Here is a 26062-nt window from a genome sequence, read left to right as displayed (position 1 = left end):
AGTGCAGGGTGGCATACGGAAGGTGCTCAAGAAATGATAGCTGTATTATTTTTACTGCCATCGTCAGCTAGCAGGAGTGGCAAGGGCAGTTCAAGCCAGGAGTGCCGGGTAACCTAGGCTGTGGCCCCAGTTCTGTCACTGTTTGCCTTGGAGCCTGAGCCAATCCCTTGGGCTTCAGTTTCTCCAGGCCCATGGAGAGCATTCCTCCTCTGCCCTCTTACCTGCAGGAACATAGGGAGATGTGTGTATGGTAGAGGTCTGATGTCTGCAAAGAGGGCAGCGCTCAGCTGTCCAGGCTTGCACTGCCTTTTCTGGTGACAGGAAGAACCTACCTATACTTCCTGCCAAGACTTTCCTGGGCGCCTACAGGCCTGCTCTGTGTCAGCACTTCTTCCATCTACAATGGTCCCAACCGTGCTTTCACACAGGTGTGTGCCAAGCCCCTTACCACACTACAAAGAACTCATTTGCCACCCATAAGTCCCTACTGAGTCTAATTTGTGGCCTTGCTGTGTACTGAGGAGCCAAGGAACCGAGAATGTCTTAGATCCAAGGTTGGCTCCTTTTCCTCCCATATTATGAAGCCCCCAGGGATGTCCAAACACCCAAGGACTCCACATTCCTCTGCCTGGATCCAACCATGTAGCCCCAAGGTCAGCCTCTTCACTCCCCCACCTCAGCATTCCCCTCGGAGAACAGCCCTAAGAAGGCTGACAATCCAAGACAGTCTAATTAAGGAGTCCTTATTATGGGGTACCACTCCTAGGGAAATGCAAGCTTTGGTGGAGCAGTCAGGTCAGGAAGAGGTCAGGACTCACCTGGAGATCCAGGTGTGACACAGTGAGAACCACACCCCACCACCTACTTCAGGTCCCACAGCTTTGAGACAAGGCTCAGACCCATTTTATAGGTGGCAAAAGTGAGATCAGAGTGGCTCAGAATTGCAAAGCTGACAGTGACTGAGCCAAGTTTGGAGCCTAGGCCTGTCCAACCCCAGAGTCCAAGGCTCAGGGGATATCCAGGCCTCCTGACTGACCATAGCTATTATTTGTTTACTTCAGGATGCCTGGGCCCCTCTCCCCTCCTCGACCATGGTCTGTCTAGGCCTTTATGAGGCAGATATGTGTGGCCAAGAGGTGGGAGATAGCCTGGGCCTGAGTCCTTAAAGTCACCTGCCCTTGAACCTCCCTGGGCTCTCTCAATACTGTAGACCCAGAATGATCTGGGGTCTGGTTGTTAGTTGGCTGTGTCTAAAGCCCTTATGACCAGGAAGTCAGACCCACCAGACTCAATTCTCTCATCTGAAAACTGGTATTTTTCCAGTGTATGAAAAATAAGGTATGTCCCCAATTCTGCCCAGTTCAGGGAAGGCAGCCCTAAACCCAACGCACACTGCAGCTTACAGGCTCCCTGAGGGCGTCCCTCCAACCCCGCAGCCCACCCCTCCTTGTATTCAAGTCAGCTCTGTACCCATTTTGCAGACCAGTAGACCAAGAACCAGGAAATATGTCTGAATCCTAAGTCTCAGGGTACTGGTTGCGGGGGGCGGGGCGGGGATTAACGAGAAACCTGGGAGCCAAGGGAACTGAGGAAAGCAGGTGCCAGGGTGAGCAGGCAGGCTCCTGGGGCACAGCCCACTAGATCAAGGGAGTCTCTTCCCTAATTTCTGGCACGCCCCCCCATCTCCCAAGGAACTGCACCCCCAACACCCCACCTCACCCCACCCCCGCTGCCGAGTAGTGGCAACAGCTGGCTATTTGGCACTCCCAGGAAAATCGATTTTCCATGGCTTTTCTTGTCCAGGCCTTTCCTCTTCCCGGCTCCTCTGCACCTCTCCCCAGTTTACCCCAAACCCACTCTGTCCAGGTCAGAGTTCCCCATCCTGGAGGGCAGGGTGGTTTTAACACTTCCAAACCTGATACCTGGGCTACCTGGGCCTCCTCCCCAAAAGAAGGCCAAGCCAGCCTGAGGGATGGCAGCAAACAGTTCCCTCCCCACACCTACCCTGCAGAACTCAGCTGACTCTACATGGCCAAGGGTCGGGCCTCTTTTGTGTGACCCTAAAGGGGGATTTAGGTAGCGGAGCCCTAGCCGTGCTGTTCATGTGCATGTGTACATGTGCTTGCATTTGCCTGTGTACCCACGTGTGGGCACATACACTGGGCTGTTGTGTCCGGGCTCCTGGCCCAATTCTACGGAGCTGGGTGGTTGTGGGCTATGGCCTGAGGATAGAGCAGACATACAACTGCTTTATGGGTGCAGTATCTGGGGTCCTCCCGGGAGTTCGGCACTCCTGCCTGTGACTATGTACGCCCATCTGCCTATGTGGCAGCATGCATGTGTGCTGAGGCTGGGGTGGGTTTGAGAACGAGTGTGCTGCTGGAGTGTCCGCAGCTTATGTGACCAGGGCCGCGCTGCGTGTGTCAGTCGTGTGTGCTGGATCGTGTGGAAGTACGTGCGCTGAGTGAATGTGGCTGTCCCAAGTGTGTGCCATGTGGCGAGTGCGTGAGTGCACTCTGCCTGCGAGGCCACAGGGCCTCGCGGGGCTGCTAGGATGGGGTGACTCACTCTCCTGAGCTCACTCTGCTCAGGGCCGCCAGCAAGGGGGGCGCGATGGGGTGGGTGCAGACAGACCCAGTGGGGAGGTTGGCTTGATAAATAACCTGCTGCTTCCCCAGGCCTGGGAGAACTGGAGTATGCAACTCAGGGAGAAGGGGGGAGCAGGAGGAGGCAGCCCTGGCCCCCACAGCCCAGGCTGCGGCTCTGGTTCCTGTTTCATCGAAACCTGAGCTGGGAAAAGCCTATCGGGTCATCTTGCCTGTCCCGCCGGCCGCCAGGCCCAGGCAAGCTGCCCCTCAGGGGACAAGCCCGCAGCCTGGCCGCCCAGTCAGTGGGTGTGTGTGTGTGGCGGGGGGGAGCGGAGAGGATATTTCTGTCCAGACTAAATGCAGCTTCAGGCCTCTGTCTGCCCCCCCACTAACAGCTGCTCCCAGGGGCCCCCTGGCTCTGCAGGACTGACTAAATATAGCCCCCTCCACCCCAGCAAACCCCCAAAGTTCACCTCTTCCCACTGGCCCCACCCATGAGCATAGGGAGAAGGCTGGGGAGCCCACTGTGTGATTTTGGGACAGTGTCCCTCCTCTCTGGGCTCTCAGATATGAAACACAAGTGTTACTCAGCTCTAGGCCCTAACATGCCCAACAGGTACTGCTGGAGAGCACGCACAAAGGTGACTAAGTCAGGGTCTCTGTCCAGGGACACAAGGGGCAAGGTCCCCTCCTGCAAGTGACTTCAACCTGCTTCAGCAAAAGGTTGGGGGAGCCCCTCCCCAGCACTCCAAGTACCTGTGGGCTTATAAACATGGCCCCCTCCACCCAGCCCATTCCTTGTCCAGCCTGGGCAATACCAGGCTCCTCCAATCTGCCCCAGCCGGACCCTGGCCAGGAAACAAGTTGTGCCAGGCTTGGGCCGTGGGAGGAGGGGATGACACAGAAGCATGACAGCTGCTATTTCCTGGAGGCCATAGTCGGGCACAACCCGGATTCCTGCCTGGCTCCACACTCCCCCAGACAGCCTCTCCCCGGCTCCAGCCCTTGACACGGCACCCCCTCCGCCAGTATCAGCACCATATCAGACCCCAGCAAGGGTCACAGGCTCACTGTACTGGCACAGGCAGGGAGACAGCGCCAGCTGTACCTTCTGGTTTGGGTTGGGGAGAATGGTGGTCTCTGCAGGGTTCAACAGGCGAGGGAGACAGCCCCACCTTCCCTCCTCCTGCTTGCCTGCCCACCCGGCTGCTTCCCCCAGCCCCACACGCACCAAATTCCCCACATGCCTGTCTGTCTCTGACAGCTCGCGCAAATACTTGGCTGCACGGGCACCCGCTGTTCTGAGCCCGCTGCGCCTCCTCCCCTGCCTTCCCCGGGGGGCTCTGCAGACGCAGCCAGGGATGGGAGGGGGCCAGAGCCAAGAAGCTTGGTGGGCAGTGTGTGTGTGTGTGTGTGTGTGTGTGTGTATGAGCAAAGGCAGGAGGGACCTGCCTCAAGCACCACAACCCCCGGGCCCCAAGCCTGGGGTACTGAGGGACCTAGGAGGCCACTGTGAGCCAGCTCTGGCTGGGCGGCAGCTGCCAACACCCCACTGCCCCCCGGAACCTCCCAGGAGGACCTTCCGGAGGCCTCCCACTCGCCTCAGCCGATAAAACAGCATCTGCCACCCCCGCGGCGGAGCTCAGGACAGGGCGGAGGGCACCATGAGGCCCCTGGGGAAGGCTTTGAAATCTGGACTCTGGCCCGGCCCCTCCTGGCAGCCCTGGCCTCCCACCACAGGCCCAGCCTTAGAGCATGGTGGGGGGTGCGTTCCAGCCCTCCCGCAGTGTGAGGGGCACACCCGCCCAGCTGCCAGGCCTGGGACATCTCCACTTGGACTGGCCGGGAGACTTTGTTTGCCCTCGACTATGCTCCTTCCTGCTTGCCTTGCCTCCCTCCCAGGAGACCAGTGGAGGAAACACTTCCTGAGAATGGCTGGGATTTTCCGCTGGACATTGCCTTGCTGGCAGGCTCCTTATCTCTCTCCACCTCATCCCTTCTCCCAGAGCCGCCCCTTCAGCCAAATCACAGTTCCACCCTTGTCTGCAGCCACCGAGACCCCTTTCCTGCCCCACTGCTCTGCTCTTTCCTGGGCATCCCTAGTACCTCCATCAGCCAGCACATACCCAGGAAGAGTCAAAACTGTAAGAGACCTCAAGGAATAACACTCTCCATTTTGCAGATGGGTATACTGAGGTCAAGAGAGAGCCCAGTGACCTAGGTGCTGCTCTTCCTTTTACTACCACCACGCTTTCTGCCCCAGGAACCAATTCAGCACTCCCAGAGTGCTGGAGGCATTAGGGTAACTCCCAGCAGAATTGCTCAGTACTTTGAGTCCAAATGCCCAGCTGGCTATCCCCAGACCAGTCTCCCAACATTCTCAAAGCCTCACAGTGAGTCTGCAAAGAACCCCAAATATATCGTCTCTGTGACACTAGGTTTTGGGGTAGAGCCTCCTCTCCCCATTGCACAGATGGGGCTGCTGAGGCCCCCAGGGGAGGGGGGAGCTGCAGGCGGCCATGAATCAGAGGGGGAGCTGGGAAGCCGCCCGGCCCTGCCGGCTGTCGCTGGAAGCAACAGCCGGCATTTCCTCCTCACACTGGTGCCTCGGGAAGCGTGGGCAGCAGGCGGGTGGGCAGCGGGTGGGTGGGCACCGCCGTGAGGACCCCTTCTGTGCTTACAGGCCAGTCACATCCCCTTGCTCCCTGACTGGGCCCACAGAGCCCATTCCCCATGCCAGCCAGATCTCCAAAGCAGGGTAGACCAGAGGCAGAACTGCATTTCTGTCTCAGATATATACTCATGTCACTTGAGGGCACCACAGGGAAGTCCCTCCTCTCAGATCCTCAATGTCCCCTAGCGTCAAACAAGATTGAAACATGACCATTCACGCTTCCTTTACAGTAAAACTCATGGTTCTGTGATTCTAGAATCCCAACACGACAAGAATCCTGAAAAGAATCTCTCAGTTCCAAGCATTCTGATTCTAAATTCCTGTGACTAAAAATTCTAGGCCACCAAGATCTTAACATTCCCAGGAAGGAAGGGGGCCAAAGCCCACTCTCACCTGGAGCTATGGGCCAAACTAAACCAATTCCCCATCTAGCTTTGGAGAAGGTGGGTCAGGTAGGAGGAGGGCCTGCCTGGGTCTCTCCCATCAGGGTCAACAGGAACTAGATAATGAGGTTGGGGGGAGCCTATGGGCCTGGCAGTAGAGCTGGTCTAGTTCTGGAGGGCAGACCACCTCTTCGTGGCACACACAGCCACTGGATGCTGCCCATGTCAGGAAGACCAGCTCTTGCCAGAACAAGAGCAGGTCGCTAGGGGTTTGTGACCCTACACCTCCACCCCGCAGCTCAGAGGGAGGATGGGCGTCAGGTCAGGCTGGTCTCCCTGCTTCTCAGGTTCCAAGCCAAGCTCCACGCTTCATCTTCTTGCCTTCACCACCCACTGCTTCCTCTTTCCCACCACAGCTCCTTACCTCTCCAGCTCCCAGGCCAACCCACGGCAGGCCAGCTGACAGCCAGCCAGGACAAAGGCTCCCAAGCCCATTTGAGAGATGGAAAAACTGAGGCCCTGGGAGAAGACAGGACCTGCTTAAGGGCTAGGCCTGAGCAGCCTATTAGCCTCTGGCCACATCTCTCAGCCCCGCCCCCACCTCACTTAAGGGAACCCTCTACAGGCACAATGCATCCCCACTTACCAGTCTGACCACCTGCACAAGTACATCTACCCACTGTCCCTGGAGAGCACTCATTCCCACAGAATCTTCTGGTCATTCATTAATTCATTCTTTCATTCATCCGACTGGCCAGTCAGCCCACCCCACCTACCACATGCCTGGCCTCTTGCCAGGGACATGAGGGCCTCAAGGAGGAGAGAGCAAGGCTTCTAGTCGGCAAGCACAGGGGAGTGCCAACCTTGGCTGTTCTCATGGTGCTCACAGCCAGTCAAGGGCTCTACCAGGGCCCAATCCCACATGGCAAGTCCTGGGGCAAGTCACAGACTCTCCAGCCTCAGTTTCCTCATCTATATTCGGGTATGCTAATAGCATCCAACCACTGGGCTAACTAGGGGGATGAAGGAAAGTAAAGGCTAGAAAGCCACTAACATAGAGCTTGCCCCAGAGTAGGGGCTTAGGATGTTAGCCATTGCCATCATCATTTTGACAACATATTATTATTATTATGGCAATAATTGGAGGATAGCAATTGATTAGAGCAGCGGCTAAAGCTCTTCAAACACTCAGTTGGTGCCAGACATTGGGGTACAGGAAGGAATCATTGCCACATCCCATCACAAGGCTGGCAAGGAGTGGGCTCACAAAACCCTATATGCATCTGATGAATGAGGAAATCAATGACAGGAGGCATGGCCATGTACCATGGACGGTACAACCCAGCATGCGTTCACATGTGTGGCACATGTATGTCTAAGCATGTATATGTGCACACCTATGTTGGTGTGAGGAACCACGGGGTCCAGCAGATGGCAATTACATGGAAGGGGGTGACTGGTGCAGGAAACGCAGCTGCACAAAGCTGCCCCTGGCCCCCAATTCACCCTGTCCCTGCCAGCAGAGCTGAGCTCCGAGCTGAGGGGACTTTGGCAAGAACAGGCACCAGGCCTGGCGGAGAGAGCTCCAGATAGATGCTTTGCATAGTTCTGGCCACCAGATTACAGGCCTGGGCTAGGCCTCTGGGTGGGGGTCTGGGGCTGCCAGGTGCTGCCCTACGGGAATCAGACCCCTGCGTCTGCAGCCTGCGCCCCTAACGGCATGGCACATTGCTGTTCCCGCCAGCAGGCCAGGCAAGTCCAAGGAGGTCAGGAGAGGCCACAGGAAGGGAGGGCGTCGTGGGCTCGAGGGCTCCATGGGGTCGGCTGGACAGAGTGGGGATGGTGGGTATAGGGCTCCCCCGGGGCCACCAGGCAGGCCTGGCTCTGCCCCGCTGGGGCAGGCAGCCGGGCGGGAGTAAATATAGCGCGGGGCGTCCCAGCCGCATTCCTGGGAGGCCGCCTGCCCGCCCCTGTGCCTGGAGCGCAGCGGCCTGGACTCAGAACTGCCACTGCCTTCTTCCCAAACAAACAGAAAAATAAATAAAACCAGCTCTCACGCCCAGCACAGCCAGGGGGAGGGGGCAGGAAGAGGTGGACAGGGTAGCAGGCAGGCGGACCAGTTGCCACGGTTTCTGTTCCGCTGAGGAGGAGCAGGCCAACAAAGGAGGAAAATGGAGGAAAGGGCAAGAAGATAGTCAGAGATGTCAGAAAAGGGGAGAGAAGGCGTAGGAGAGATGGAAGGTGGGACAAGCAGAGGGGCGGGGGAGACAGGTCAGGAGGTTACTGAGAAGGTGTTAGGGCCCTCAGCCTCTTGGGGTCAGTAATTCAGCAATTCAGCGACAGGGATGGCCCAAGGGGGGCAGCAGACAGACAAAGGGGATGAGGACAGGGGGCTGGCTTGACGGCCCGTGAAATATTAAAGAGCCTAGACCACTGAGTGACAGAGGTCACAGAAATAAGGAGACTGGCCAGGGAACTACCGAGACCCTGCAGCAGAGGGCTCCTCACTCCCCACCCCCACCTCATCCCTCTCCACCACCTCCAGCAGAGCCCTCTCCCCAACTCTCCTGGTGTAGCTCCTTTCCGTCTTACCCTCCAAAGGGAACAGGTTGAGGGTGGGAGGGGCCATAGGATTAGCGATGGCATGGGACTTCTATGGGTCCCTCTTCCTGGCTGATCTGTGTGCAGTTGGCCTTCCTGAGCTGCCAGCTACCCTAGCAAGAAGGCCAGGAGGCCTGTCAGCACAGCCGCTGCCACGGGTGCCTCCTGGGGAAGGAGGGGGTAGACATCCAGCTTCCCCTTTACAGAAAAAAATCAGCCAAGCCACCACTTTCCACAGAGACCAGCGGGGAGGGAAGTCCATGCCTCACAGCTCAGCTGAGCCAGCGAGTAAACCAGCAAGCCAGCCAGGCAGCAGGTCATCCCCTAGCCCTTCTACCCCACCCAGGCCCCATTACTGGCCTCATGACCTTGGCCAGTCCCCTTATCCCTGAGCCTCTGTCTTTGCCAGCCCTCACACCAGCCTAGGCTTGGTGTGAGGAAAGGAAAAAGAGGGCAAGAAGTATGTTGAAAACCCGCTAGGGCGGGCAGCTGGGGCCAAGCGTCTGCATGTGGGTAACCCTTCCGTGGGTCCTGTGAAGTCAGGCCTATTATCAGTCCCATTTTACAGATGGGGAAGAGAAACCCAGAGAGGCAAAGTGATGTGCCCAACACCACACACCTGGTAATGAGCAGAATGGAGACAGAGATGCCAAGTGTGAGTCACATCTTCTTTTCTTCCTTTCCTTGAGGGGGACATGAAGTCCTAGTCACCACCAAAGCCAACTTCTAGTACATGCTGTGGGTCAGCCACTGGTGCTGCGCACTAAACAACCATCCCTGTGTCCACCCGAAAATGGCCTTTGTGAGGCAAGCACTCTTATTATCCCATCTCAGGGATAAGGAAACTGAGGGTCAGAGAGGCAATTCACCCAAAGATCATATATGCAGCTAGACAGTGGCATGGTCAGGATTTGGAGCCAGGTCTGGCTCCAGAGCCAGTGCTCTAACACACTTGTCTAGGTAAGGTCAAGGGAGGCAGTTAAGACGATACAGTAGAGAAGAGCTCAGTGGTCCTACTGACCCCCAGAACATACGCCATTAAAAGTTCAAAAACAAGGTTACAACTGCTGTGCCAGGGGGTGGCCACCAACTCCTCTGGAAATAGGGCATACGCAGAGCCTGTGGGGACTCCGGGTGAGGACACTGCCTGGGGGCCTGGCATAGAGGGATCCTTGGTCTACCCAGAGCCCAAGTACCAAACAACACAAGCCCCTCCCCCAGCATGAGGATACTGAGGCTAGTCCACAGGGAGCCACCAGAAGTCTGCCCTGTTGGCTCCCAGGGTTCCAACCAACACCCCAAGGCCAGAGTGCCAGCAACTAATCACACCCCTGTAAGAGCCCCCAGTGCTGGCGGAAGGGGGGCAGGATCCCCTCCCTCTCTCCCAGGCCCTGTGAGCCCAGAGGGAGGCCAGCATCAGAGGCAGGAAATGAAGAAGAATTTGCGATCTAATTGAGCTGGCGGGGGATTAGGCGGCAGAATGCAATTACAGGGGCTGGAGCAGGGCCAGGGGCACTGACACCCCAAGATGTGGCCTGGCCCAGGTAACTGGGCCTAGCCAGTCTCTGGCAAAAGACACCCTACCGTGAAGGGAAGGTCAGATAAGCAAGGATTGGAGCCAGACGGCTCTTTGGGACACAGAGGACTGTAAGGGTTCCAGCTCCATGTCACACCCAGAAGCAAGAAGTTTTCCTGGGATTCTTCCCCAGGGAACAGCCCTGTGGACTCTCATGCAGGGAGGCAGACAGAACACACATAGAACATACACACTCACAGGCTCTGCTCACGTGTGTACACACATGTTCATGCTCCCGGGAAAGCGCCACATACCCATGCTTACTTGTATGGGGACAGACTCCCAACCTGCAGACACACAGCTCTGGCCCTTTGCTGCCACCAGCTCCACCAAAGGGGGGGAAAACAAAACAGAACAAAAAAAATACACCCATGACCTTAAAATCCTTTTATTCCCATAATCACAGGCTGCCATCGCCGTGGATACGCGCTGTCACCCCGGCCCCAGCCTGTCTCCCTCCACAGCTTCCAAAACTCCCAGCAGGCAGGCAGACGGGGAGGCTGCCCAGTTACTGCCAGGGAGGGCAGAGGAGGGGAAGGACGGGGTGGGAGAGGTTCAATGCTATACACACACACACACACACACACACACTCTCTCTCTCTCTCTCTCTCTCTCTCTCTCTCTGGGCCTCAACCAGAGAGGGAGAGACTCAGAAAGACAGCCGGGCAGACAGATAAAGAGAAAGGAACGGTCACAGACCACTCACTGCCCACACAGCTCAGATATGCCCACTCCCAGATTCGCACACCACTTTCCCAATTCAGACACACTACTCAGGGAGTCAAGACTCTCCCAGATTTACAAGAATATACAAATAACACACATATACACAAATCACACGCACACGTTCCAAAATTCTAGCATACACAACTCAGAATATGCACATTCCCAGATTCACAAGGATAAATCCAACTTTCAGATATACACTCAGATTCACACACAAGTACAGATGCAATGCAGATCACACAACTCCTAGATCCACAGATATACAAGCCTTGATGCACAAATATACACACATGCAGACTCCCACCCCGCCCCCTCAAGACAGACAGACAAACAGACACATATTCAACACACAGATTCATAGATACCACATGCCCTGAGTCATAAGCACACACACCACCTAGCTTCCCACATCCCAGACCAACAGACTAGACCCATACAGCCTCATCTAGCAGCTGACACTGCCTTGGGCTTTAGTGGGCAGGTGGACTGGTTGGGGGGATTCCTGGGTCTTTGAGGGGGCCAGCCCTTTCTCATTGCCTGTAGCCTGGGAGGTGGGCTCAGAGTTGGGGGGAATGAAGGGGAAAGTAAGAGAAAGGAAAAAAAAAAAAAAAACTTGAGTGGGATATTCTTGTTGGGCAGTAGCGCGTGAGTAACTGGGGAGGCTTTTTGTGGTCTGGTGAGTTCCAGCTATGAGTGAGAGTTTAACTATTAATACACTTAATCAAGGACACTTCACACACACAGGCACACATATACAGGCTAAGACAGCACCAGGTGGTGGGGATCAGGGAGGGAGAGCACCAGAATAAAGGGGGGGAAAGCCCCAATTCGGGTCCCAGGGGGTGAGGAAAGAGGGAGGAGCTTCTGCTCTGGGCCTGCCTCCAGAGTAGGGGCAGAGTCAGTGATTCATTTCAGCAGCTCCAGAAAGGTGGCACTGGACACACAGTAGGTGCTCAAAAATACATACTGGGGCAATGAATGAATAAGTTATTTACATACGGGATGCCTGGGTGGCTCAGTGGTTAAGCAGCTGCCTTTGGCTCGGGGCGTGATCCCGGAGTTCTAGGATCAAGTCCCATATCGGGCTCCCTGTATGGAGCCTGCTTCTCCCTCTGCCTATGTCTTTGGCTCTCTCTCTCTGTCTCTCATGAATAAATAAATAAATAAATAAATAAATCTTTAAAAAAAAAAGGTGGGGGGAACCCCTGGGTGGCTCAGCGGTTCAGGGCATGATCCTGGAGTCCCACATCAGGCTCCCTGCATGGAGCGTGCTTCTCCCTCTGCCCGTGTCTCTGCCTCTCTCTCTCTCTCTCTCTCTCATGAATAAATAAAATCTTTTAAAAAAATAGATAAACAAATTAAGTTATTTACATACAAAGAACAGACAGTAATAATAAGAGTAGTAACAATAAGTGAGCCCTGCCCCATCGCTGACCAGTAAGGCCATGCACCATGACTTGGGGAGTTAGCTCTGCCTTAATGGTCACCCCACCAAACAGGGGGCAGGCCTGAGTCTGGCTCATCCGGTACACCCTCTCATTCCTCCACCCTATCTTGCATCCTAAATCAGCTGATCTCAGCCCAGCCACATCCTTACCCCCTAAAGAGACCCCCATTTCCATTCTACTCTTCCATAAATAATCAGGTGGGGCCCTAAAGAAGGTGGGGTATTTAATTCACACAGACTTGGTTCTTTAACCAGATACAACCCTGCCTGCCACACTCCTATCAGCCTCAGATCCGTATTTGCCAAATGGGTAGAAGGCAGGGAAAAAGGGGAAAGGCATTAAGACTTGGGGCTCACAGTGGGAACCCATGGAACAGAGGCCTGGGCTGGCCAGGGCCCTGGATGCAGAATCCTCCCCTCCTTCTCCCTTCCCCCAGCCTGCCCAGCCCAGCCGGGTGGACATTCCAGGCCTCACGTGATAAAGACGAGGCCGCTGGCCCACGGGTAAGTCAACAGGCTCTGTCGGAGGAGAGATAGGAGGCCCAGGCCAGGGTCACCTGCTGAGCCGGGAAAACAGCCGGCCCAAATACACACATAAATAAGGCACCAACGGACAGCCAGACAAGGGTCTGTCTTCAGCAGAGGAACCTCTGCCCCCACCTTTTTTTTTTCTTCTGCCCCCACCTTGAAAAGGGAGGTGGCTTGGGACCAGGAGCCACAAGGCTGGCTAGGGGCTTCCCTGGGAGAGCCCCAACTCAGGCCAAGATGGGGTGGGGGTGCTCCTACCAACCTCCCCAGGGCTGACCCAGAACTCTAGAGGCCAACCTTTCCTCAGCTGTTCCCACTCCTTCCCAGGACAAAAATCACCCCCCTCCCTTCCCAAGGAGAGAACGATTTCCGTTCTGGGAGGGGGGTGACAGCTGCAGAGCGGGCCACTACCCCCCCCCCCCCCCCCCCCCGCCCCAGCTCTTGCTTGAGTCTCATCCAGGGAAACTGCTAAATCAACACTACGCAGTAGTAGGTAGCACCGACTTCAGCTCCCCTCATCGCTCTCAAAAAGGGGCTTGGGAGGAGGCTTCGGGTACCAGTTCCTAGGCTGCCTGCGGCTGTTGGGGCCCAGAACTCGGGGTCTTTCGGGAGGGTCGCGTCACGCTTAGGCCACCACGGCCCGTAAAAAACGTCTAATTTAAATGCTCTTAGTTGCAAGGAAGAACACCCCCGCCCCCGCGGGCCGGGGCAGCTGAGGTGGCGCCGGGCGTTCAAATAGCGCTCCAAGCCAGTCCGCGGCGCCCGCGCACGCAGCCCCCGCCAGGCGGCCCCAGCGGAAAACTTGAAAGGGACTCTGTTTGCCAGCCGCCCCGGGCGGCTCCGGCGGGGGAGAGGGCCGAACGGTCACACGAGCCCCCCTCCCCAGCGTTTCCTGAGCAAACGCGTGAGGGGGGGCTGGGCCCACCACAAACCCCGGGCTCCGAGCGGCGCCCGCTGCTCGGGGGAGGGCGGAGGTCAAGAGGCTGGCAGTGGGACCCCGGCTCCGCTCTCCCCCCAACCCGAAGATGCGACTCGAAGACCACCCAGGATCCGGGGGGCAAAGTAAGGCGCGGCTGCCAGCCCTTCGGACCCCCGCGTCAGGGGAAAAAGGAAGGCGTGGGTCTTTCCCGAGGAGTCTCTACGGAGCACCCCCGCCCCAAATCTGCGGCTGCCTCCTTGCAGCCCGTGGCACCAGCCCAACTCCGCGCACCCCTTCCGAGCGGGAAAAAAGAAAAAAGAAAAGCTATCTTGCTCCCTCATTGGTCGCTTCAGCTCTTCTGACAGGTCCCAGAGGCACCCCCCCTCCCCCATTTAAAAACTGGGGTCACTCACTTTCTGTCGATCCTACAAATAAACAAAGCCAGGCGCACCCCGCGCTCCCCGCCGGAAAGCAGCCCGTTCCGGGAGAGGACAACTTCCCCCAGCAAGAAAATTAACACATTCTTCTCGCGGCGGGTCAGCCCCTCGCTCTAGGGCAGCAAAGGGGAGGGAGGCTTGGGGCCGAACTTCGTGGGTGAATTTGGGGCCAGAGAGCGTCGAGGCAGGCGCCTGGGACACCCGCCTCCCACACTTGGCAGCTAGAGGAACACCCCCATCTCCCTCCTTGGCTCTGCACGCCTCTCGGCCACGCGGGGCTCGGAAGACAGCCCGAAAGGCTCCCCGAGGCTGGGGAGGACGGGAGGGGAGGCCGCGGGGAGCGGAGGTGGTGGTGGGGGTGAGACTTTGACGGAAAAAAAAAAAAAAAAAAAAGGTCAAACTTGCTCAGCCCGCCAGGCACCCCGCGGGCAGCGGAGGCGAGGAACCCGAGGGGAAATGTAGAAGTGGCCGCCGCCCCCTCCAAGTGTGTGTGCGGGGGAGGACTCAGACACGCGTGGGCCAGGGCAGCAGCTACCGTGGCCCCCAAAACACCGCGCTGCGGGGGTCTGCCGGGGGAGTGTGCGCCGCAGACCTCCAATCAGCCGCCCCCGCGGGCGGAGCGCCCGCCCGGCACCAGGAGGTGAGGACCCGGGCTCCCGCCGCCCCAGCGCCCTCAAGCTCGAGTGCTCGGGGAGGGGACGCTGCCCCGCAGGGAGAGCCTCGGCCCCAACGCACGGCGCCCAACCCGCAGTCCCCGACCCCAAAACCCCTCTTTTTGTCTGTACTCAGTGATCTGCGACCGCGCCGACTGCGGCTTGGGGAGGCTTGGGTACAGCAGCGGCCACCAAGCCATCCCCGGCGCCGGGGCTCCCAGGGTCCAGGGCTCCGTGGCTCCGGCTGCGGGCGCCCCCCGCCCCTCCCAGACACGGACCCCTCCTTCCCGGTCCCTGGCTCTCCGCACCTGAACTTCGGGGGAGCCCGCGCCGCCAAACTTTCCGCCGACTTGCAGCGAACTCCGGCCCCGGCCGCGCACCGGGCCCCGGGGGAGGAGAGGGAGGTAGGCGGGGAAGGGGAGGGGGCCGGCCTCGGGGGGGTCGGGGGAGGGCCGTGGCCCGACACCTACCGGCTCTCAGGAGTCCTCCGAGCCGCCACGGCCGCCGCCGCCGCGAGGCCGAGGGGGAGGGGTGGGGCGGGGAGCTGCGCTCCGCTCCGGGCACCACCGCCGCGGTGCGCTCCGCTCCAGCCGCGCCGCCCGCCTTGCCCGGGTCCGGAGCCGGAGTCACGCCGCCGCGGCTGGCCCGAGGCGGGGAGGGGGGGGAGCCCGCAGCACCTGCCCCTCCTCCCCCTCCCCGCGGCCCAAATTAAAAAACAACAAAAAGCAACTAATCACCCCCGAGCGAAGCGCGGCGCGGCGGGCGGAGAGCGCAGCGTGAGGCGTCCGGACTCAGCAGGCGGCGCGCATGGCCGGGCGCGGGCTGGGCAGGGCTGGGACGCGGGCCCCGGCTTCGGGGGGCAAGGTTCGGCCGCTCCACTCGCTCGGCTCGGGCGCCTGCTCTCGCCGCCGCCGCCTCTGCCGCCGCCACCGCCGCCGCCTCTACATCGCCGCTCAGGCTCCGCCGCCTCTGCCGCCGCCGCCGCCGCGCGCCCGCCCGGGCAGGAGCTCTGAACGCTGCCCGGGGGCTGCCAGCAAAACCCGGACCGGACTCGGCGCTCCCTCCTCCCCCCCCACCTCGGCTCCCCTCCCTCCTCCCTCCGCCTCCCGCCCAGCGCTGCTCTGGCCACTTGGACGCCGCAGGCTCTGAGGCCGGAGCCGCAGCCACTGCGCCTCGAGCTCCCCGCGCTCCGACGAGGTCGGCCCGGGCTCAGCTCCCCCAGCGCGCCCCGTCTTCGTCTCTTTTTTCCGCAACTTTACAAAAAATAAGAGGACCTTCCCCGTTTTGTGAGGGATGCGTGGGCTTGGCAGCCTACCTTACGGCGAAACCCGCCGTCTCTCTGCCCCTTCCCTTCCGCGGGCCGGAAGCGACAGGGACCGGGAGGGAGGGTTTGGCCGCGCCCCTCAGCTCAGGTGCGCGAAGGACCTGCAACTCCTAGCCTTGGGCACCTGGAGCGACGCTCGGTTCAAAGACCCCACCCTTCCCGAACGCTTTCCGGGACTCAGTGGGCTCTAGTGCTCCGGGAGAGAAGGGGCAGAGATACCTGCCCCCATTTTACAAATGAGAAAACCGATCTGAGACGGGACATTTTGTCTCCTACGCCCGCACCGGCCCAAGCCCTGACTCTTGGGGCTAAGGCAGCTACACTGTAGTTCCGTGAGACCGTGGCCTAGAGACTCGGCTCGGAGCCTGAAACAGTGCCTGGCACAGAGCAGCACTCAGTAGAAACTGATTGAAAGAGAACAAAAGCCCAGTGGGTACAGATTTGCGCCCGGATGTCCTTGCCCTCACTCACTATCCCCTCCATCTGCGCAGTTTGGGCTAATCCTAAAGCTGCAGATGTTTTCTCTTCACCTCAGGGACCCACAGAGCAAGCCCCGGGCTCATATAATCCCAAACTGCAGATAATCCCGAAGTGGGAAGTTTCTCTGATTCTGTGGAATCGGTAGGGTGGGTTTATGTTTCCTCCAGGCAGAAGAAACAGACTGGAGACCCTAATGGGGGAGGAGCAGGGCGGCTGGGGAAGTCTGTCTAGGGTTAAATGTACAGTCCCAAATTGATTCTGGCCCAGAGAACAGGGAGTTAACTGCCTCTACTGGGTGCCTCCAGCCACAGGCACAGCCTTGGTGGGAGAACTGAAACCAGCTCCCACCTCACTGTTTCCTCTCTTCCTCTGTGTGGCCAGCCTGTCTCAAAGGCTGGAGAGGGCCTTTGGGGCCTGGGTCTTCTGGGAGCAGCCTCTGGTGCCCATTCTCCAAGCCTTCTAATGTAATGTGGTCTTGGGACCTTAAACTAGCCAGGCATAGGGGAGTTAGGGAGGTGTCAAAGGGCAGAGTTCATCTGAAATGTGTTGCTTCCCTATTCATCCTGACCTCCAAGCCACAGGCAGTGGCCTCTCTGCAGGCATCATGGACACCACCTCGCTTCCACAAATGCTGAGAAGTGTCCTCCCTTAACTAAATGCCAAGAATGGCTCCAAAGGGAGGTATTTAATCCCTCCTGTCTTCTCCTCTCCACTCCTCCCCCCCTTTTTCTCCAGCATCCTTCCTCAAAGCCACCCCAAATAAACATACCATGTGAGTAAAACCAAGGTACTTGCTATAGGAACCCAGTTTTAAGACAACTGAACACCTCCAGATTATCACCCATAAACTGCTTAAAGAAAGACATTCTGGGCCCCATGCTGAGTGTCAGGTACTGTATTGGGCATTGACCATATAAGGAAATAGAAGGCAGGGTCCCAGGTCTAGAGGCTCCAGGGTTTCCAAGTACTTAGCTCACCTCTACTACCTTTCTGGGGAAGCTGAGCACTAATTGTGAGGGGAGACCTATTCCCCAGGAGTTAGCAGCAGGCCTCAGAGGAGAAGGAGCAAAGAAATGAAACTCAATCCTGCAGGGCTTCTAGAGTGTAGGGTCAGTGCAGAATCAGGTTTTACACACCCCCAAAAAAGCCTTATGCTGGGATTCATGGGGGAGAGTGGGTAGTAGCTCTGCCAAAGGGAATTACTATCAATTATCTCCCTTTTTGGTGATTTTTTTTTTTTTAGACATCTGCAGCCCCCTATCCCCCCGCCCCACCACCACCTCCCAAGCCAGGAGGGAAAGGGGCTGCAGCCTGCAATGGAGATGAGCCAAATGATCCCAATGGTGACCTTGGGCAAGGCATATGCCAGGCCCAGTTTAGAGATTGGATCTTGGAGCCTTCCCCTTCTCCTGGAAATTCACTACAGAGAGACCCTCACCTGTTCAACCCAGGTAGGAACCAGAAAGGAGAGGGGCAGAATTGTCCATACGGCAAATACAACATGAATAGGAAACACCACAGTGCGAGCCATCCACATAGAACTCTCTCCATAACAAATGAGACAAGTGGGGACATCCAGGAGAGATTGCTGGGAGGTCTGGCTTTGGGGGAGATCATCCTCACCCCAGACCCTTTCCACAAGAACTAAAGCCACTCTGGTTCACTATTCTTTCCTCTCATTGCCTCCAAAAAGGAATATCTACGTTTCACAATATTACTTGACCAATCAGCTTAGATTCAGCTATGAGATTTCTTAAATCTCCAGCAACTTGGCAGGGAGAGGGGCGCCCTGCACCCACCTTCCCTATATTCTGGGTAGAAGTGTGTCAGTCCAGGACCCTGGATTCTGCTCCCCTGGATCCTGGTTATAATATCTATACCTAGTGTTTATGAAGCCCTACCCTGAGCAGGGCATCAGGCTAAACAGCTAACGTAGATTAGGTCATTTCATCCTTAACCTCAGCCTCAGCAGTAGTACCATCCCCACTTGTCAGATGAGGAAATTTACAGGAGACTGGCACCGAAGTTGTTCTCCTAACCCCTGAGGAGATTTGCCCTCCTAGTAAAGCTTCTCACATATTAATCTGCCCTGGGAATTACCTGCATCATTCATTCCCAGTAGTGAATCCTCAGAACCCATAAGGCTCTGCTCCAGCCCTTTCCCCATCCCAGCCTGACTTCCTTAATCAGCCCTATTCCTGCCTGCAAACCCTGGGCCCTGCTGACCAACACCACCCAGCAACGGTAGAACTCCTCACTGAAGACCAAGAGCAGGTGTTACCTTCTACTTCTTTGACTTCCATTCCCAGCCTCAGTTTGGCCTGTATTGACAGGGCTACCACTAGCCTCTTTTTTTTTTTTTTTCATGATCTCTACACCCAGCACAGGGCTGGAACTCACAACTTGGCAATCAAGAGTAGCATGCTCTTTTGACCCAACCAGCAAGGTGCCCCATTTTAGGTACATCCATTAGTAGCAGGTCATGGACTGTGCTTCAGAGACCTAACTCTGCCAGGTCCTTTCCTGCAGCGCATGTGCAGAATAGCTGTACTCTGTGGCCTGGCTTTGGAGCCCCTCACTGTCCCCTCCTATGGCCACAGTGACCACACTGCACAGAAACAGTTCTTAGGGCAGCCCAGGTGGCTCAGTGATTTAGCACCGCCTTCAGCCCCGGGTGTGATCCTGGAGACCTGGGATTGAGTCCCACATCAGGCTCCCTGCATGGGGCCTGCTTCTCCCTCTGCCTGTGTCTCTGCCTCTCTCTCTGTCTCTCATGAATAAATAAATAAAATCTTAAAAAAAAAAACAAAAAAAACAGTTCTTATTTGCTCATCTGTCCCCTTGTCCTCTCACTACCACCACCCATGAAGACTCTGAGTGAAAGGGGGAATGTCCTATTTGCCTTGTGCCTAAAAAGCCTGGCCCTAAGTAGGTACCAGTAATAACAGTTGTAACCCACATCTTTCATAGTGCTTCCTATGTGTCCCATTGCTTTCCTAGCATATGCTTACTTAATCCTCAGGCTCAGATACTTGTCTGGGGTTACAAAGTAGCAAAACTTAGATTTAAACCCACGCCTTGGGGATCCCTGGGTGGCTCAGCAGTTTAGCGTCTGCCTTTGGCCCAGGGTGCACTCCTGGAGTCCCAGGATCGAGTCCCACGTCAGGCTCCAGGCATGGGCCTGCTTCTCCCTCCTCCTGTGTCTCTGCCTCTCTCTCTCTCTATGTCTATCATAAATAAATAAATCTTTATTTATTTTTTTTAAATTTTTTATTTATTTATGATAGTCACAGAGAGAGAGAGAGAGAGAGAGAGAGAGAGGCAGAGACACAGGCAGAGGGAGAAGCAGGCTCCATGCACCGGGAGCCTGATGTGGGATTCGATCCCGGGTCTCCAGGATCATGCCCTGGGCCAAAGGCAGGCGCCAAACCGCTGCGCCACCCAGGGATCCCTAAATAAATCTTTAAAAAAATAAAATAAACCCATGCCTTGTCTGAAGGATCTGCCTTTTCTAGGACTGTCATTTATCAACTAATGATGGTCATTGATTAAACATCTGATGACTGGGAAGTGGCTGTACAGGGAAGGGTGTTGGAGTTAGGGTCTCTGGTAAAGATGGCCAATCCAGAGCCTCTTTGAGCCCAGCTGCCTTCACTTGTATCAAAGAAGATGGGAGCAAGGGTGTTTGGAGCCCTTTCTCAGGGCAGGGTACAGGGTAATCTTCAGTGGGGTCACACCGGATTTTGACCTTAACCAAAATCCCAGGGCAGTACTGAGGGTACAGACATGGGCAGGGGAAGAGAGAAGCTTAACTGCTTTGACATAGGCCCAGGCCTCTGGGGTCTTGGTCCTCATCTACTGACTACTGGCCCTCTGGTTCTTCTACCACATTCTTTGGAGGAACAAGAGAGGTGTGAAACTAAAAATTTTAGAAAAGCCAGGTCTGTTAGGAGGCCGAGGCCTGCTTATCCCTGAGAGGTCAGTTTGGTGACCCCAGCTGGGACCTAAACTGTATAAACACAAGAAGGGGAGGAGCTGGGGGGATGACTCCAGTCACAAAGCAAAATGACTCTGGGATGAAGTTGGTAGGGAGCTGAGACCAGGCCAACACACACACTAACACTCTGTATTTTCCCTTGCCACAGACTTGCAGACATGCTATGCACATGCCAGACAACCTGACATAGGCCCATTCTCTGCCAGGCACAGGGAGCTCAGCCTGTGTGTGGAGAGAAGAAAGGGAATGGGAACAGTGTGGGGGAACATCGGCCCTCTGAGAGTAGCCTTTGACTTTTCTAGGCACAGTCGTGGTTCAACTGTCTCTACCATGGGAGTGTGACTGTGAGCTCTCAGAGACCAAAGCTATGGCTCTGCACACCCTCCCCACCCCATCAGGACAAGGGTGGGGCCAGAAGGTAACTGAATGGGGCCTTGTTGGAGGGCAAGAGCACTGAGTCCCAAACCTGGAGGCCCTATACTGAGTCCAAAGGAAGGGGTGGCCTTCGCATCCAGAAGCCAGCCTGGCCTGAAAATGCTCTACCCAAGACTTGCAGGCTAGAGTGGGGTGGTATGGGGAAGCCCTGCTAGAGGTGGAGGGGTGGGGCTCCCAGACCTGGTCCTAAAAGCAGAGCAAGGTCATAAAATGCCCCTTACACTGGGACTTTTGAAAACAGGACCTAGCCTCAGAGCAGAGGACCCCACCCACCAAACTTCTACTCTGTTGTTGCCTTCAGACTCCATAGAATGGGGTGCTCGGGCAGTGCCTGGGGGTGGGCCTGGGATGAACTCCTCTTTGAACTGGCGGGACTGGTTCTGTGTCTAGCCGCCTGGACAGTCACGGGTTGCCTGCCGGGCCTGGGAGGAGGGAGGCCTCAGGAAGGGGCCCCTTGTAAATCGTTAACTCCTAGAGCCACAGCCACTGCGGCCAGTCCTCTCAGCCCCACACCCAGTAGTGACTCTGGCTCTTGATCGCCTACCCCAGGCCAGAAGTCAGAGGTTAGAGGTCAGAGCCAGAGGTCCCAGCACCTGGGGAGGTCCCTCCCCCAACTGTCAGGCTGGAGGTGTCCGGGGTTGTCAAGGAGGGTGTCTACAAGGAGGCCCTTCTCCAGAGTTCAGAGTTTCTCACCATTGTTTGCCCTCCAGCCTTCCTGCTGCAGCCCTGACCTTTGCCTCTTAGGGAAGAGAGTCAGAAGCTCTGGGTAGGCCTTTAGGGGCAACCCCTGGGCAAGTCCCAACCTCACCAGACCCTTATTCTCCTCAGGGAGGTAATTGTGCTAGTCCCATCCACTCCACCTCAAGGAGTGTCCCCAGGACAAGATAATGAATGGGCTGAGGAAAAGAACTAGATATTGTTCAGACCTGGGATGGGACCCTCAGCATTGTGCCAACCCTGCTTCCTGGAGCTGGGGTCCCCCAAGGGAAATAGTAAAGGCTACCTTTCAGGAGGCATTGTGCTTGGTTATCTGTTTATTTTATTTAATTAATTAATTTATTTATTTATGATAGTCACAGAGAGAGAGAGAGAGAGAGGCAGAGACACAGGCAGAGGGAGAAGCAGGCTCCATGCACCGGGAGCCCGACGTGGGACTCGATCCCGGGTCTCCAGGATCGCGCCCTGGGCCAAAGGCAGGCGCCAAACCACTGCGCCACCCAGGGATCCCGGTTATCTGTTTAGTAATCACATTCCTATTTTGCAAATAAGGAAATTGAGGGTCTGAGAGGTGACTTACCCAAGCTGAGGCAGCAGTACTAGAATTTGGGCCAGGATTTGAACTACCTCCGTGCTCTCAAGCTGAACCCTTGAAGGGTTCTCTGTCTCAAACTCCTAAGCTACAGGTGAAGAGACAATCTTTTTATTTTTTATTTTTTTTATTTATGATAGTCACACAGAAAGAGAGAGAGAGAGAGAGAGAGAGAGAGGCAGAGATGTAGGAAGAGGGAGAGGCAGGCTCCATGCACTGGGAGCCCGACGTGGGATTCGATCCAGGTCTCCAGGATCGCGCCCTGGGCCAAAGGCAGGCACTAAACCGCTGCACCACCCAGGGATCCCTGAAGAGACAATCTTATAGCAGAGTGGGCTGGACAGTCCTCCCTAGTGAAACAACAGGGATGTGTGTGTGTGCTGATTTGGGCAGGTAGGGGAGTGTCTGTGGTCAGGAGACAGCAATGTCCTCCATCACCTGTTTGTGAGCCCCTCCTATAGCTGCCCATCAGAGTACATACCCCTCCTCCCCAAGTACTACCACAGGAGAGACTTGGCTGTTTGTTTTTACCCCCCACTCCCCACCATCCAAGAATTCTCCTGCCTCAGGCTAATGAGGGAGGATAGATGGTGCTACCACCCTTTTGGAGAGGGAGAGGGAGGCATCTCAGAAGCCTAGGAGATGGAAACAAAAAATAAATAAATAAATAAATAAATAAAATCAACTTTTAATCGAGATTGCAGATTCAGAAAAGATTCATAAGTGAAATGATTCCCCAAGGAAATATAAAAAGTTACTTACGGCATGGCTAAATTGGGCATGCTTCAATCAGGGGCTGTTGAGAAATCATTAAGATATACAAGACTTTTTTAGACATATGTGAACTCCATTAGGAGGGCTGGCCACTGCTCCAGTTAGAGGGGATTGGGCCCTGAGCTAACTTGGCCTCCTGTGTCACTTCCTCCCACTCGAACCCACAGCTGCAGAAGGAAGGGAAAGTGGGAAGAAACTCTACCTGCCAGGCTTCAGGGGCCACTGCCCAGAGGTTGCCAGAGCCCCCAGGGACCCACAAGGGAGAGTGTGGAGCAGAAAGGATTCTGGTTGGATAGTACTTCACCGTTTGAAGTAGCTTTCCCTGCTCCCAATAGCATTATGTGGAGTGGCCGGGCTAGATTACCTCCTTCTTTTGAAAAACTAAAAAAGGGGACTCCCCCTTCCTATCTCCTGATCCCTTTCATATTTCTTAGGTTAGCCTGAAGAAGTAGATACCCTGCTTGGACCAGAATGCCCTCTCAGACCAGTGTCAGAGAGCTCTGCCTTGAGGGAGGGGACAAGGAATTCTGTTTGGTCCCTCTCTGTGGGGTGCGGGGGCATTGGGAATTTTCAAGGATAATCATTAGCTTTTGAGAGGATGGTTTCTCCTCCCCATTGTATCCATCTATTTCTCCAGTAGAAGGCTTATCTGAAGTCTAACCCTCCTCACTTATAGCCTGTGGGGATCTTTCTGCCTCTTGCTTTCCTTATCCTGGGACTTTCAGGGTGAGGCTATGACATCAGTGAAACATAGAGGATCTCTACTGAATTGATCCCCCCCCCCCCCGCCCCCAATTCTGTGCATTCCCAGGGGGCCAGGACTCCAGGGGCCCAGGGTCAGGCTGTATTCATCTCCATGCTGTTGTCAAGGGCCTGGTCCCCAGTTGGTGTTTGTTTTAAATATTTTATTTACTAAGAGGGAGAGAGAGGGAGAAGCAGACTCCTTGCTGAGCAGAGAGCCTGACGTGGGACTCGATCCTAGGACTCTAGGACCTGAGCTGAAGGCAGGCACTTAACTGCCTGAGCCACCCAGGCACCCAGGCCTCCATTTATTTAAGAGGAGGGAGGGCATCCGAATCCAGCTGGGACCATCTGTGCCGTAGGGTTGGATGTGGAAGAGGAAGGAGACAGGCCACAGACTGGACAGGATTGTAGTGGCAGTGCCTGGACCCCTTTACTTAGGCCCATATACCTGTATAATCCTGATCTCCATCAAATCATCAAGAATGGCAAGAAACCCGAGCTGGATGGTGGTGGCCACACTGCCTCGTGTGTGACCCGAACCCGATCCTGGCCAGGCCAAGGCGCTATTTTAAACCCCAGCCCCAAGCTGCCACCTCAGCCAGCCCAGCTCATCTCTGGTTACAAAGGCACTGCCCACCTCCCAGACACTTCCTCCCTCCCCACTCTGGGACCCTCTAGGCTGGTGTTGGGTTCAATGTGCCTTGGGGAAACCTTCCTTTCTGTGGGCCTTGGTTTCTCAACTGGCACCAATGGCTCTCTCCATCTTCTCTGCCCTGCCCACTTAGGCACCCTCATCTACTCACACAACGATCCACTGACTTGTATTCTGACTGAAATGTCCTGCACAGATAAGGGTTCTCTTCCCCAGGAATAAGGGCACACTCTGGTGAGAGAACCTGAAATGCTGGGCTCTCATTCTGCTGGGGCCAGAGTATGCAGTCCAGGATAGGGCAGGTGCTATAGAAGGAAAGGAAGTAAGTTAGACAGAAGTAGGAACTTCGTAGCAGTGAGACTGCACCAGAGAACTTTCCCTCACCTCAATGCCTGTCTGTCTGCCAACCTGCCTGCCTGCTTGTGCAGGAAGAAGATAGCTCCAGAGGGAGCCCCCTCCCCAGTTGTCTGGCTCTAGGGCCCGTGGATTGGGAGACTCCGGCACCATTTAGCCAGTCCACAGAGCCTTCCTCCCTCCCTTTCCTGGAGGGGCCAGCTCGGCACTCAGGTGGACCAGCTGTCAGCTGGCTGGGCCCACTGGACTTGTGTCCACAATCCTCCTATGCCAAGCAGTAGCCCCCACTGCCCCGGAGGCCTGCCAGCCCCACACCCAGCCCAACAGCAGCTGAGAGGGAAGCAGCAGAAACATTACCAGGATATCAAGGGAAGGGAAAGGAGGAGGCTGATCAACCATACTGGCTCCCCTCATCTCAAACTGGACAGAAGGCAGCTCAGGCAGCCGGAGTACCCCCATGACCGTGGCTGCTCCTCCGCCCCCACGCTTGTAGTCTCAGCAGTGAGGTGTTGGCATGAAGCCTGGCGCAGCTGAGCAGTGACGCCAACAGCCCTGCCATCTCAGGCAAGCATGGTTCCCTCCAACCTGGCAGTTAGGGCCATGGGGTGGGGGTTGTCTCCCACCCTCCTAGGCCTGAGACAGCTGGGGACAAAGTCATTTTGGAAACCTCCCCTTCCACTATTGCAGAGAATCTTTGGCATCCCTGTGGGTCATGTCTTGGCCACCCCTTCCAACCTAGGGAGCTGGTCCAGAGGTTAGATTAGTGGTTCTCCACTAGGGTTGATTCTGCCTCCCAGGGACATAGGACAATGTCCCAGAGACAGTTCTGGTTATCACGACTGCTGCTACTAGCATCTACTGGGTAGAGAACAGGGATGCTGTTAAACATCCGACAATGTATGGGACAAAGAATTAAATGGGCCCAAATGGCAATAGTGCTGAGCTGAGAAACCCTGGAAAGACCTTTCCACCTAATCTGGGAGCCTGGTAAGAGGCAGGAGTCATTCTGCACACATACACACACACCCCAACCTCTCCCTGAGCCAAAGGCTTATCACCTCCCACCCCCACAGGGAGAGAAGGTACTTCTGTTATTCTGGCTTTATTTATTTTTTAAGATTTTATTTATTTATTCATGGGAGATACACAGAGATAGAGGCAGAGACATAGAGAGAGAAGCAGTCTCCATGAAGGGAGCTCGATGGGGGATTCCATGATTATGCCCTGGGCCGAAGGCAGAAGCTTAACTGCTGAGCCACCCAGGTGTCCTGCCATTCTGGCTTTAAATGCCCCTTGTGAAAAAAAAAAAAAAAAAAAAAAAAAAAAAATAAATGCCCCTTGTGGCCTGAAGAATGGTGGTAAGCCCCCTGCCTGTCCACCTATCTATCCACCACCCTTTGTATTTGTTAGAAAAAGTGCCAATGATAGGGAGCCCGGGAAAACTCTTCACTTGCTCATCAA

At 55.9% G+C, this 26062-nt stretch overlaps 2 protein-coding genes across 6 annotated transcripts in view; one reads left to right on the top strand and one right to left on the bottom strand.

Annotated features, from left to right (window-relative positions):
* CXXC5 (CXXC finger protein 5) overlaps positions 1 to 15870 on the bottom strand; it is a 35514-nt gene extending 19644 nt beyond the window's left edge. Inside the window, exon 1 of one of the 5 annotated variants that reach the window (XM_077897457.1) lies at positions 15848 to 15870. The gene's annotated coding sequence lies outside the window, so the exon portion shown is untranslated. The other 4 variants (XM_077897456.1, XM_077897449.1, XM_077897453.1 and 1 more) reach the window with 4 other exon arrangements.
* STING1 (stimulator of interferon response cGAMP interactor 1) overlaps positions 1 to 26062 on the top strand; it is a 160236-nt gene that overhangs the window by 24583 nt on the left and 109591 nt on the right. The window lies entirely within an intron of this gene.

Source organism: Canis aureus, chromosome 5 (genome assembly GCF_053574225.1).
Source record: "Canis aureus isolate CA01 chromosome 5, VMU_Caureus_v.1.0, whole genome shotgun sequence".
In the NCBI taxonomy this organism is placed as follows: Eukaryota; Metazoa; Chordata; class Mammalia; order Carnivora; family Canidae; genus Canis; species Canis aureus.
Note: the sequence above shows the minus strand (reverse complement) of the source record. Positions and strands in the feature narration are given on the sequence as shown.